The following is an 11,322-nucleotide window of genomic DNA, read 5'->3' as shown; positions in this document are numbered from 1 at the left end:
GCTATACCCCTGTGTACAGGAAATAACCCCTCTGCCACCATAGGGTCCACTGCACGCAGGAAATAACACATCTGCCACTGCAGGGATGTACGCCGACACACCTTCTGTATACAGGAAATAACCCCTCTGCCACTATAGAAATGGAACAGGTGGTCATGGTACTTCTGTAGCAGGAAATAACCCCTCTGCCTTACAGAAATAAAATATGGATCTGTACCATAGGAAAGCGTTCTCAATGATCACACCATTATCTATCTGACTGCCTCACTGCAGCAAATGATCATACAAGTATATCTGGAGTTGCCTTAACGCAACAAATGAATAACCACATCTCTTGGGTTGCCTCAAGCAACAAATAAATATCTCTTGGGTTGCCTCAAGCAACAAATCATCACATAATCATTCTCATTATCATCATTCATCATCATTCTCATTATTCATCATCATTTTCACATTCTTATGCAGTACCTCTTTCTTTCTCTGTTCAATCATACTGTATAAACTTTACATCTTTCACTTTTACAACATCTTAATTCAAACCATTTCTCTTTATCACATTACTCTTTTCTCTGTATCCCTTTATTCTGCTCTGGTTACTCTGTTCTCTGTGTTTCTTTACTCTGCTCTGATTTATCTGTTTAACGTGTGTATTTAAAGCTTATGTAAATTTCGGTATGAATAGTTAGTCTGTCCCAAGTATAGGTTCATTATGTCTATACTGAAACAGTTTAACTTTACATATAATACCTAACCCTATTCGCAATTCTAGAACAAACTATGTTGCCCTAGTTCGTTCACTAGTCTCTGTCTGTTTTTCTGTCATTAAAACTTTACAAACTTTTTCTTCGATTTTTATCTTTTCTTCAACTTTTTATCTTTTATTTATCTTTGCCTCAATAATATGTTTTTACCACTCCCTAAGTGTTTTATGAAAGTAATTATGAGATTCTGTGCTTAAAGTTGTCTTTCTAAAGCTTTTCCAGAAAACTGCCTTTTCTGCATTATTTTATTATTTTTATTAAAATATTATTTTTAATTGAATATTATTATTTAATATTTTATTATTGTTTATTATTTTATCTTTAATTTTCGAAAATTAACTTACCTTTTACTTTTAGCAGCATTCAGTTATCCAGCCTTTACTAGAGTATAGACCTTTAGTTAGAACACCCTTAGGTATAGCTAGATAATAACTATATACATATGCATACATACAACATCCCAGGTCCTGACCTATTCAAGAGGTCCCTAAGCTGGCACCTAGGCTAGCCTAGACTCTATACTCACCTAGTCCCTCTAAACTACTAAAGCGAGGGAAAGTACGTTCTAAGTCTTCACAAACTCAAGTCAGGTGGAATGTCATCAAAAGATAGAACATTATCTGCTACTCCTCTGCACGATCAGACTTTTCCACAGGACGTCTCTCTGGTACCTCATGAAGTATCCACAAAATAGGAATCTCGTACACAGGATTTAGGTTAAAGTGCGCATACGAAGGGGTGCAGACGTTGGCTGGTCTCACAGTATTTACATATAATCAGAAAACGATATTCACCCTAGACTCAGAAGACTATCTAGAGCAGAATCCTCTTCTTGCGAACGGTCATCAGCGAACTATGGTAAGGTACTCTTACTTCCATCTGAAGGGGGAAGGGAGAGAGAAGGGGTAAGAACTGTGGAGTTCTTAGTAGGGTCGTGGTTATTAGTTACGTTCATTAATTCTATGTTGTTTAGCAGATTATTAGCAGAATACAAAGAAGCAGTAATTAGAAAACACAGATAAGTAGAGAAGATAGAGAAAACAGATAGCAGAACACAAACAGAAGAATACAAGAAAATAACACAAGCGCAGAGAATGGAATACAATCAAGGAAAGCATACATTCATACCACAAACATAACAAAGGAAATGCGCAACCAAGTATGATGCATGTCTAGCCCTAGTGCAGGTAATGAGCTCATCTGTCGGTTACTAACCCTCTCCCGACGTTATCCAGCAACCTCTGTCTGGATAAGGCTTTCCTAATGGCTATACCCCTGTGTACAGGAAATAATCCCTCTGCCACCATAGGGTCCACTACACGCAGGAAATAACACATCTGCCACTGCAGGGATGTACGCCGACACACCTTCTGTATACAGGAAATAACCCCTCTGCCACTACAGAAATGGAACAGGTGGTCACAGTACTTCTGTAGTAGAAAATAACCTCTCTGCCTTACAGAAATAAAATATGGATCTGTACTGTAGGAAAGCGTTCTCAGTGATCACACCATTATCTATCTGACTGCCTCACTGCAGCAGATGATCATACAAGTATATCTGGAGTTGCCTTAACGCAAAAAATCATCACATAATCATTCTCATTATCATCATTCATCATCATTCTCATTATTCATCATTATTTTCACATTTTTATGCAGTACCTCTTTCTTTCTCTGTTCAATCATACTGTACAAACTTTACATCTTTCACTTTTACAACATCTTAATTCAAACCATTTCTCTTTATCAAATTACTCTTTTCTATTTGTCTTTTTACTTTGCTCTGATTACTCTTTTCTCTGTATCCCTTTATTCTGCTCTGGTTACAAAAAAAAAAGGCAAGAAAGAGAGCGTTCCAAAATCACTTTGGAATCAAGGGAAGTTCTTATCTAAAGAACATTCAGACCATTATCTTAAAGTAATGGGTCTGAGATCAGTGATCCCGGAAGTGAGATTCGATCTGAAAGAAGATGAATATCCGGAGATCCAGGAGCAAATTCAAATCAGGAACTGGGAAGTCCTAGCTAATCCTGAAACGAAAGTAGGAAGGAACATGGTCCAGGAGTTCTATGCTAACATGTGGCAGACTGACAAGCAAAGACTATCTGGAACTGCCTGCTACAAATTTCGGACCATGGTCAGGGGAAAGATTGTTCATACCACCCCTAACAAGATCAGAGAGATATTAAAGCTACCTCAGTTAAAGGATGATCCAGACTCCTTCAACAGGAGGATGATGAGAGCAGACATTGGCCTGGATAAGATTCTAGAGGACATATGTATCCCTGGAGCTAGGTGGACCACCAACACCAAGGACGTCCCAAATCAGCTCAAGAGAGAGGATCTCAAACCAGTTGCCAGAGGATGGCTGGACTTCATTGGGCGTTCTCTGTTGCCCACTAGCAACCGTTCTGAAGTCACAGTTAAAAGAGCAGTGATGATTCATTGCATCATGACTGGGAAGGAAGTGGAGGTTCATCAGCTGATTTCCACTGAACTCTACAAGATAGCTAATAAAAATTCAAGAGAGGCCAGGTTGGCTTATCCAAGCGTGATTTCTCTGCTCTGCAAGGACGCTGGAGTCAAGATGGGAATAACTGAATATATCCTAATTGAAAAGTCAATCACCAAAGCATCAATGGAGAGGCAACAAGCACAGGAGGATCTTATCAAGAAGAGAGCACAGGAATTCCTCCCAGAGATTCCTCAAACGGAATATTGGGAATATCTTGAGACGTCTGTCACCAAGATACAGGAAGCTATGGAGCAAATAATAAAACAACAGAAGGAACACAATCAAATGCTGACCCATATGTTTAAAGAACAAGAGGAGCAGGGACGTGACTTAAGGGAACTGAAGCGCCAAAAGTCTTCTGTAATACCAAGCCTCCCAAGGATCAGAGGAACCCCCATACCCCCAGAATAAAGGTTGTTAATTTCCAATTTCTGCCTTAACTCTGTGACAGTGTCCTTATAAAAAGTCTACCTTAGAAGTCATATAATAGTAATTAGTATCTATTTGATTTTATCTCCAATTAAGCTATAGTTTATTTTTCTCATCATCATTAAACATGAATAAAATAGTAGATCTTTTGAATAAGAAGCAATAAAATTTCGAGTTTAAATAAAATAAATTCTAATTGGTTAAATGTGGTGGCAATGCTTTCTGTCTTCTGAATGAATGCTTGAACAGTGCATATGTCTTTTGAATTTGTTGTTTAAGACTGTTAAATATGTTGGCTCTTGAATGAATGATGAACATGAGACATGTTATTGATAATCTGAAAAATCATAAAAATGATTCTTGAAGCAAGAAAAAGCAGCAAAGAACAAAGCGTGCAGAAAAAAAAAATAAAAAAAAAGCAAGCAGAAAAAGCCAATAACCCTTAAAACCAAAAGGCAAGGGCAAATAAAAAGGATCCCAAGGCTTTGAGCATCAGTGGATAGGAGGACCTAAAGGACTAAAATCCTGGTCTAAGTGGCTAAACCAAGCTGTCCCTAACCATGTGCTTGTGGCGTGCAGGTGTCAAGTGAAAATTCACGTTTCTTGGCCCTTGATGAGCGGATATTTTATACGCTTTTTGGGGATAATTTCATATAGTTTAGAGTATGTTTTAGTTAGTTTTTAGTCTATTTCTAGTAGTTTTTAGGAAAAATTCATATTTCTGGACTTTACTATGAGTTGTGTGTTTTTCTGTAATTTCAGGTATTTTTCTGGCTGAAATTGAAGGAGCTGAGCAAAAATCTGATTCAGGCTGAAAAAGGACTGCTGATGCTATTGGATTCTGACCTCCCTGCACTCAAAGTGGATTTTCTGGAGCTACAGAACTCGAAATGGCGTGCTTCCAATTGCGTTGGAAAGCAGACATCCAGGGCTTTCCAGGAATATATAATAGTCCATACTTTGCACAAGGATAGATGATGTAAACAGGCGTTCAACACCAGTTCTCTGCCCAATTCTGGCGTCCAGCGCCAGAAAAGGATCAAAAACTGGAGTTGAACGCCCAAACTGGCATAAAAACTGGCGTTCAACTCCACAAATGGCCTCTGCACGTGAATTGCTTAAAGTCTCAGCCCCAGCACACACCAAGTGGGCCCCAGAAGTGGATCTCTGCATCATCCATCATAGTCCACTCATATTTTGTAACCCTAGGCTACTAGTTTAGTATTTAAACGACTTTTAGAGACTTATTCTGTATCTCATGACATTTCAGATCTAAACTTTGTATTCTCTGACGGCATGAGTCTCTAAACCTCATTGTTGGGGGTGAGGAGCTCTGCTGTGTCTCGATGAATTAATGCAAGTATTTCTGTTTTCCATTCAAACACGCTTGTTCCTATCTAAGATGTTCATTCGCACTTAACCGTGATGAAGGTGATGATCTGTGACATTCATCACCTTCTTCAAATCATGAACGTGTGCCTGACAACCACCTCCGTTCTATATACGATTGAATGAGTATCTCTTAGATTCCTTAATCAGAATCTCCGTGGTATAAGCTAGAACTGATGGCGGCATTCATGAGAATCCGGAAAGTCTAAACCTTGTCTGTGGTATTCCGAGTAGGATTCAAGGATTGAATGACTGTGACGAGCTTCAAACTCCTGAAGGCTGGGCATTAGTGACAGACGCAAAAGGATAGTAAATCCTATTCCAACCGAATCGAGAACCAACCGGTGATTAGCCGTGCTGTGACAGAGCGCGTGAGCGTAGTTTTCACTGGAAGGATGGAAGGTAGCCATTGACAACGGTGATCCACCAACACACTGCTTGCCATAGGGGGACGTGCGTGCATGAATCAGAAGACAGAGGAAAGCAGAGATTCAAAAGACAAAGCATCTCCAAAACTCCAACATATTCTCCATTACTGCACAACAAGTAACCTTTAATTTATGCTCTACTGGTTATTCACAATTCAATTGATAAACATAATTGACTTCCTGACTAAGATTTACAAGATAACCATAGATTGCTTCAACCCAACAATCTCCGTGGGATTCGACCCTTACTCACGTGAGGTATTACTTGGACGACCCAGTGCACTTGCTGGTTAGTGGTACGCATTGTGAAAAGTGTGATTCACAATTCGTGCACCAAGTTTTTGGCGCCGTTGCCGGGGATTGTTCGTGTTTGAACAACTGACGGATTATTTTGTTGCTTAGATTAGGAAAAATCTTTCTTTTTTTTGGTTTAGAGTCTTTTATTATTTATCCCTTGTTAAAATACTTTAAACTTATAGCTCAGTTATTTAGAACGTGGTGTTTATGTTCATGATAATTGGCTATCATATTTTTAAAACCTTTTTCAAAAATAATTTTTCTATTAAATCATGTGCCAAACTTTAAGTTTGGTGTTCTTAAAATAATCTTTCTTAAAATTTTCGAAAGGTCCATAACTCATTTGGCTAGAGCGTTAATCTGTGTTCTTGGTAATTGGGTTAGAGTCTTTTATACTCTTTTCAAAACCTTCTTTTTCATAAATAATATTTTCTCTATTAAATTGTGTGCCAAACTTTAAGTTTGGTGTTTTCTTGTTGAATTCCCTTTGGTTTTCAAAAATTTTTGGTTTGGTTTTCAAAAAATTTTAAGTTTGGTGTTCTTTCTTCATGTTCTTGTGTTCTTGTGAGTCTTCAAAGTGTTCTTGAGTTTCCCTTGTGTCTTGATCTTAAAATTTTTAAGTTTGGTGTCCCTTGGTGTTTTCCCTCCAAAATTTTCAAAAACAAGGAGCATCAGATCTAAAAATTTTAAATCTTGTGCTATCTTATTGTTTTTCTCTCTCCTCACTAAATTCAAAAATATCTTTTCAAAATATCTTTTCTAACTTCCCAACTTCTTATCTTTTCAAACTTTGTTTCAACTAACTAACTAACTTTTTGTTTGTTTCTTAACTTTTTCAAAACTACCTAACTAACTCTCTCTCTCTCTAGTTTTCGAAAATATCTTCCCTCTTTTTCAAAAATTTCTGTTTTTTTTTTACTAATTATTTTTAATTTTTTTTACGAAAAAAAAAATTTATTTCAAAATTCAAATTCTTTTTAGTTATTTTATTTTATTTAAGTATTTACTTCTTATAAAATAAAATAAATAAAAAGATAAATCAGTCCAAGTTATATCCATATATCCATCATGGACATAAGTGGAAATGAACAGTCCAGGAGGACTCTGGGGTCATATTCTAACCCCTCTACTGCTTCATATGGGAGTAGCATATGCATACCCTCCATTGGAGTTAGTAGCTTTGAGTTGAATCCTCAGCTCATTATCATGGTGCAGCAAAGTTGCCAGTATTCCGGTCTTCCACAGGAAGAACCTACAGAGTTTCTGGCATAATTTTTACAAATTGCTGACACAGTACATGATAAGGAAATAGATCATGATGTCTACAGACTATTACTGTTTCCATTTGCTGTAAAAGATCAAGCTAAGAGGTGGTTAAATAACCAACCTAAGGCCAGCATAAGAACATGGAAACAGCTGACAGAAAAATTCCTGAATCAATATTTCCCTCCAAAAAGGATGACACAGCTAAGGCTGGACATCCAAGGCTTTAAACAAGGAGATAATGAATCTCTTTATGATGCCTGGTAGAGATACAGAGAGATGCTACGAAAATGCCCCTCTGAAATGTTTTCAGAGTGGGTTCAGTTAGACATCTTCTACTATGGGCTTGCAGAGGGAGCCCAGATGTCTCTAGATTACTCAGCTGGTGGATCTATCCATATGAGAAAGACAATTGAAAAGGCTCAAGAGCTCATTGATACAGTTGCCAGGAATCAACATCTGTATCTAAGCAGCAACCCTTCCATGAATGAAGAGGTTAAAACAGTAACTGCTGAATTCAGTACTGTAAAACAAGCTGCTGAATTCAATCAGCAGTTGGATTTTCTAACAAAGCAGCTAGCTGAATTCAAAGATAGGCTACAGGAGACAAGGATAGCTAATATACATATGGACGAACAGTTTAAGCAAACAAAGCAGCAGCTATCAAGGCAAATAGCAGAAGAATGCCAAGCAGTTCAATTAAGAAGTGGGAAAACATTAAATACCCCACCTCAAGGCATCAAAAATTCAAGAAATGAGCGACCCACCAAAGATTCACCTGAGGACAGTAAGAGCCCAGGGAAAAATAATTCTGGCACTAAAACGCCAGAAAATGGGTGGAAGGCTGGCGCTGGACGCCCAGACCATGCCCAAAACTGGCGTTCAGCGCCAGAAACAAGGCAGGATTGGCGTTCAACGCCAGAAATGGGCAAGAATCTGGCGTTGAACGCCCAAATGGTGCAGAATCCAGCGTTGAACGCCCAAAATGGGCACATTTCTGGCGTTCAGGCGCCAGGAACAGACAGTGAGTTGGCGTCTAACGTCACTCCAGTTTCTGACTCTGGTACTCAATTGCCAGTGAGGGATCAGACACACACAAGTGCTGATAACAACCCCTCTAAAAAGGCTTCTTTAACCACTAAGGTTGAGGAATATAAAGCCAAGATACCTTATCCTCAAAAACTCCGGAAAGAGGAGCAGGATAAGCAATTTGCTCGCTTTGCAGATTATCTAAGGACTCTTGAAATAAAGATTCCATTAGCAGAGGCACTTGAGCAAATACCTTCTTATGCCAAGTTCATGAAAGAGATCTTGAGTCATAAAAAGGAGTGGAGAGAAACAGAAAGAGTTCTCCTCACTGAAGAATGCAGTGCAGTCATTCTGAAAAGCTTTCCTGAAAAGCTTAAAGACCCTGGGAGTTTTCTGATACCATGCACATTAGAAGGTGATTGCACCAAGACAGCTTTATGCGATCTTGGGGCAAGCATCAACCTGATACCTGCATCCACTATCAGGAAGCTTGGCTTAACTGAAGAAGTTAAACCAACCCGGATATGTCTCCAACTTGCTGATGGTTCCACTAAATACCCATCAGGCGTGATTGAGGACATGATTGTCAGAGTTGGGCCATTCGCCTTTCCCACTGACTTTGTTGTGCTGGAAATGGAGGAGCACAAGAGTGCTACTCTCATTCTAGGAAGACCCTTCCTAGCAACTGGACGATCCCTCATTGATGTCCAACAGGGGGAAATAACCCTGAGAGTCAATGATGATGAGTTTAAGTTGAACGCTGTCAAAGCCATGCAGCATCCAGACACATCAACAGACTGCATGAAAGTTGATCTCATTGACTCTTTGGTAGAAGAGATCAACATGGCTGAAAGTCTCGAATCAGAGTTGGAAGACATCTTTAAAGATGTTCATCCTGATTTGGAGGATTCAGAGGACATGAAAGAGCCTCTGAACTTTCTTCTGAAAGAGGAAAAACCTCCTAAACCCGAGCTCAAGCCACTACCACCATCCTTGAAATACGCATTTCTGGGAGAAGGTGACACCTTTCCAGTGATCATAAGCTCTGCTTTAAATTCACAGGAAGAGGAAGCACTTATTCAAGTGCTAAGGACACACAAGACAGCTGTTGGGTGGTCCATAGGTGACCTTAAGGTCATAAGCCCAGCTAGATGCATGCACAAAATCCTATTGGAGGATAATGCCAAACCAGTGGTTCAACCACAGAGGCGGCTAAATCCAGCCATGAAGGAAGTGGTGCAGAAAGAGGTCACCAAATTACTAGAGGCTGGGATTATTTATCCCATTTCTGATAGCCCCTGGGTGAGCCCTGTTCAAGTCGTCCCAAAAAAGGGAGGCATGACAGTGATTCATAATGAAAAAAATGAACTGGTTCCTACAAGAACAGTTACAGGGTGGCGCATGTGTATTGACTACAGAAGGCTCAATACAGCCACCAGAAAGGATCATTTTCCTTTACCATTCATAGACCAGATGCTAGAGAGACTAGCAGGTCATGATTATTACTGCTTTTTGGATGGCTATTCAGGCTATAACCAGATTGCAGTGGATCCCCAGGATCAAGAGAAAACAGCATTCACATATCCATCTGGAGTGTTTGCTTATAGAAGGATGCCATTTGGGCTATGTAATGCGCCTGCAACCTTCCAGAGATGCATGCTCTCTATTTTCTCTGACATGGTGGAAAAATTTCTGGAAGTCTTCATGGATTACTTCTCAGTATATGGAGACTCATTCAGCTCCTGTCTTGATCACCTGAAACTTGTTCTGAAAAGATGCCAAGAAACCAACCTAGTTTTAAACTGGGAAAAGTGTCACTTCATGGTGACTGAAGGAATTGTTCTTGGGCATAAAATCTCAAACAAGGGAATAGAGGTAGATCAAGCAAAAATAGAGGTAATTGAAAAATTACCACCACCTGCTAATGTTAAGGCAATCAGAAGCTTTCTGGGGCATGCAGGATTCTATAGGAGGTTTATCAAGGATTTTTCAAAAATCGCAAAACCTCTAAGCAATCTGCTAGCTGCTGACACGCCATTTGTGTTTGACACAGCATGCCTGCAGGCGTTTGAAACGCTGAAAGCTAAGCTGGTCACAGCACCAGTCATTTCTGCACCAGACTGGACATTGCCATTTGAGTTAATGTGTGATGCCAGTGATCATGCCATTGGTGCAGTATTGGGACAGAGGCATGACAAGCTTCTGCATGGCATTTATTATGCCAGTCGCGTTCTAAATGATGCCCAGAAAAATTATACAACTACAGAAAAAGAACTACTTGCAGTGGTTTACGCCATTGACAAGTTCAGATCATACTTAGTAGGATCAAAAGTGATTGTGTATACTGATGATGCTGCTCTTAAATATCTACTCACAAAGCAGGACTCAAAACCCAGGCTCATCAGATGGGTATTGCTTCTGCAAGAGTTTGATATAGAAATAAGAGACAGAAAAGGGACAGAGAACCAAGTGGCTGATCATCTGTCCCGGATAGAGCCAGTGGAAAGGACGTCCCTCCCCTTTCTTGAGATCTCTGAGACGTTCCCTGATGAGCATCTATTTACCATTCAGGAAGCACCATGGTTTGCCGATATTGCAAACTATAAAGCTGCACGGTTCATACCCAAGGAGTACAATAGAATACAAAAGAAGAAATTAGTCACTGATGCAAAGTACTACTTGTGGGATGAACCCTATCTATTTAAGAGATGTGCAGAGGGAATTATCCGTAGGTGTGTCCCCAGAGAGGAAGCACAGAGAATCCTATGGCATTGCCACGGATCTCAATATGGAGGCCATTTCGGAGGTGAGCGAACAGCCACCAAGGTCCTCCAATATGGCTTCTATTGGCCCACACTCTATAAAGATTCCCGAGAATTTGTACGTAATTGTGACAGTTGCCAAAGAGCTGGCAATCTGCCTCATGGTTACGCCATGCCTCAACAAGGAATCTTGGAAATTGAGTTGTTTGACGTATGGGGAATTGACTTCATGGGACCTTTCCCACCATCATACTCAAACACTTATATTCTGGTGGCAGTTGACTATGTATCAAAATGGGTTGAGGCTATTGCCACACCCACCAATGATACTAAAACAGTGCTAAAGTTCCTCCAGAAACATATTTTTAGCAGGTTTGGTGTCCCTAGAGTACTAATCAGTGATGGGGGCACTCACTTCTGCAATAAACAGCTTTACTCTGCCATGGT

The sequence above is a fragment of the Arachis hypogaea genome, chromosome 15 (assembly GCF_003086295.3).
Source record: "Arachis hypogaea cultivar Tifrunner chromosome 15, arahy.Tifrunner.gnm2.J5K5, whole genome shotgun sequence".
In the NCBI taxonomy this organism is placed as follows: Eukaryota; Viridiplantae; Streptophyta; class Magnoliopsida; order Fabales; family Fabaceae; genus Arachis; species Arachis hypogaea.
The sequence above is the reverse complement of the archived record's forward strand: the minus strand, read 5'-3'. Positions refer to the sequence as shown.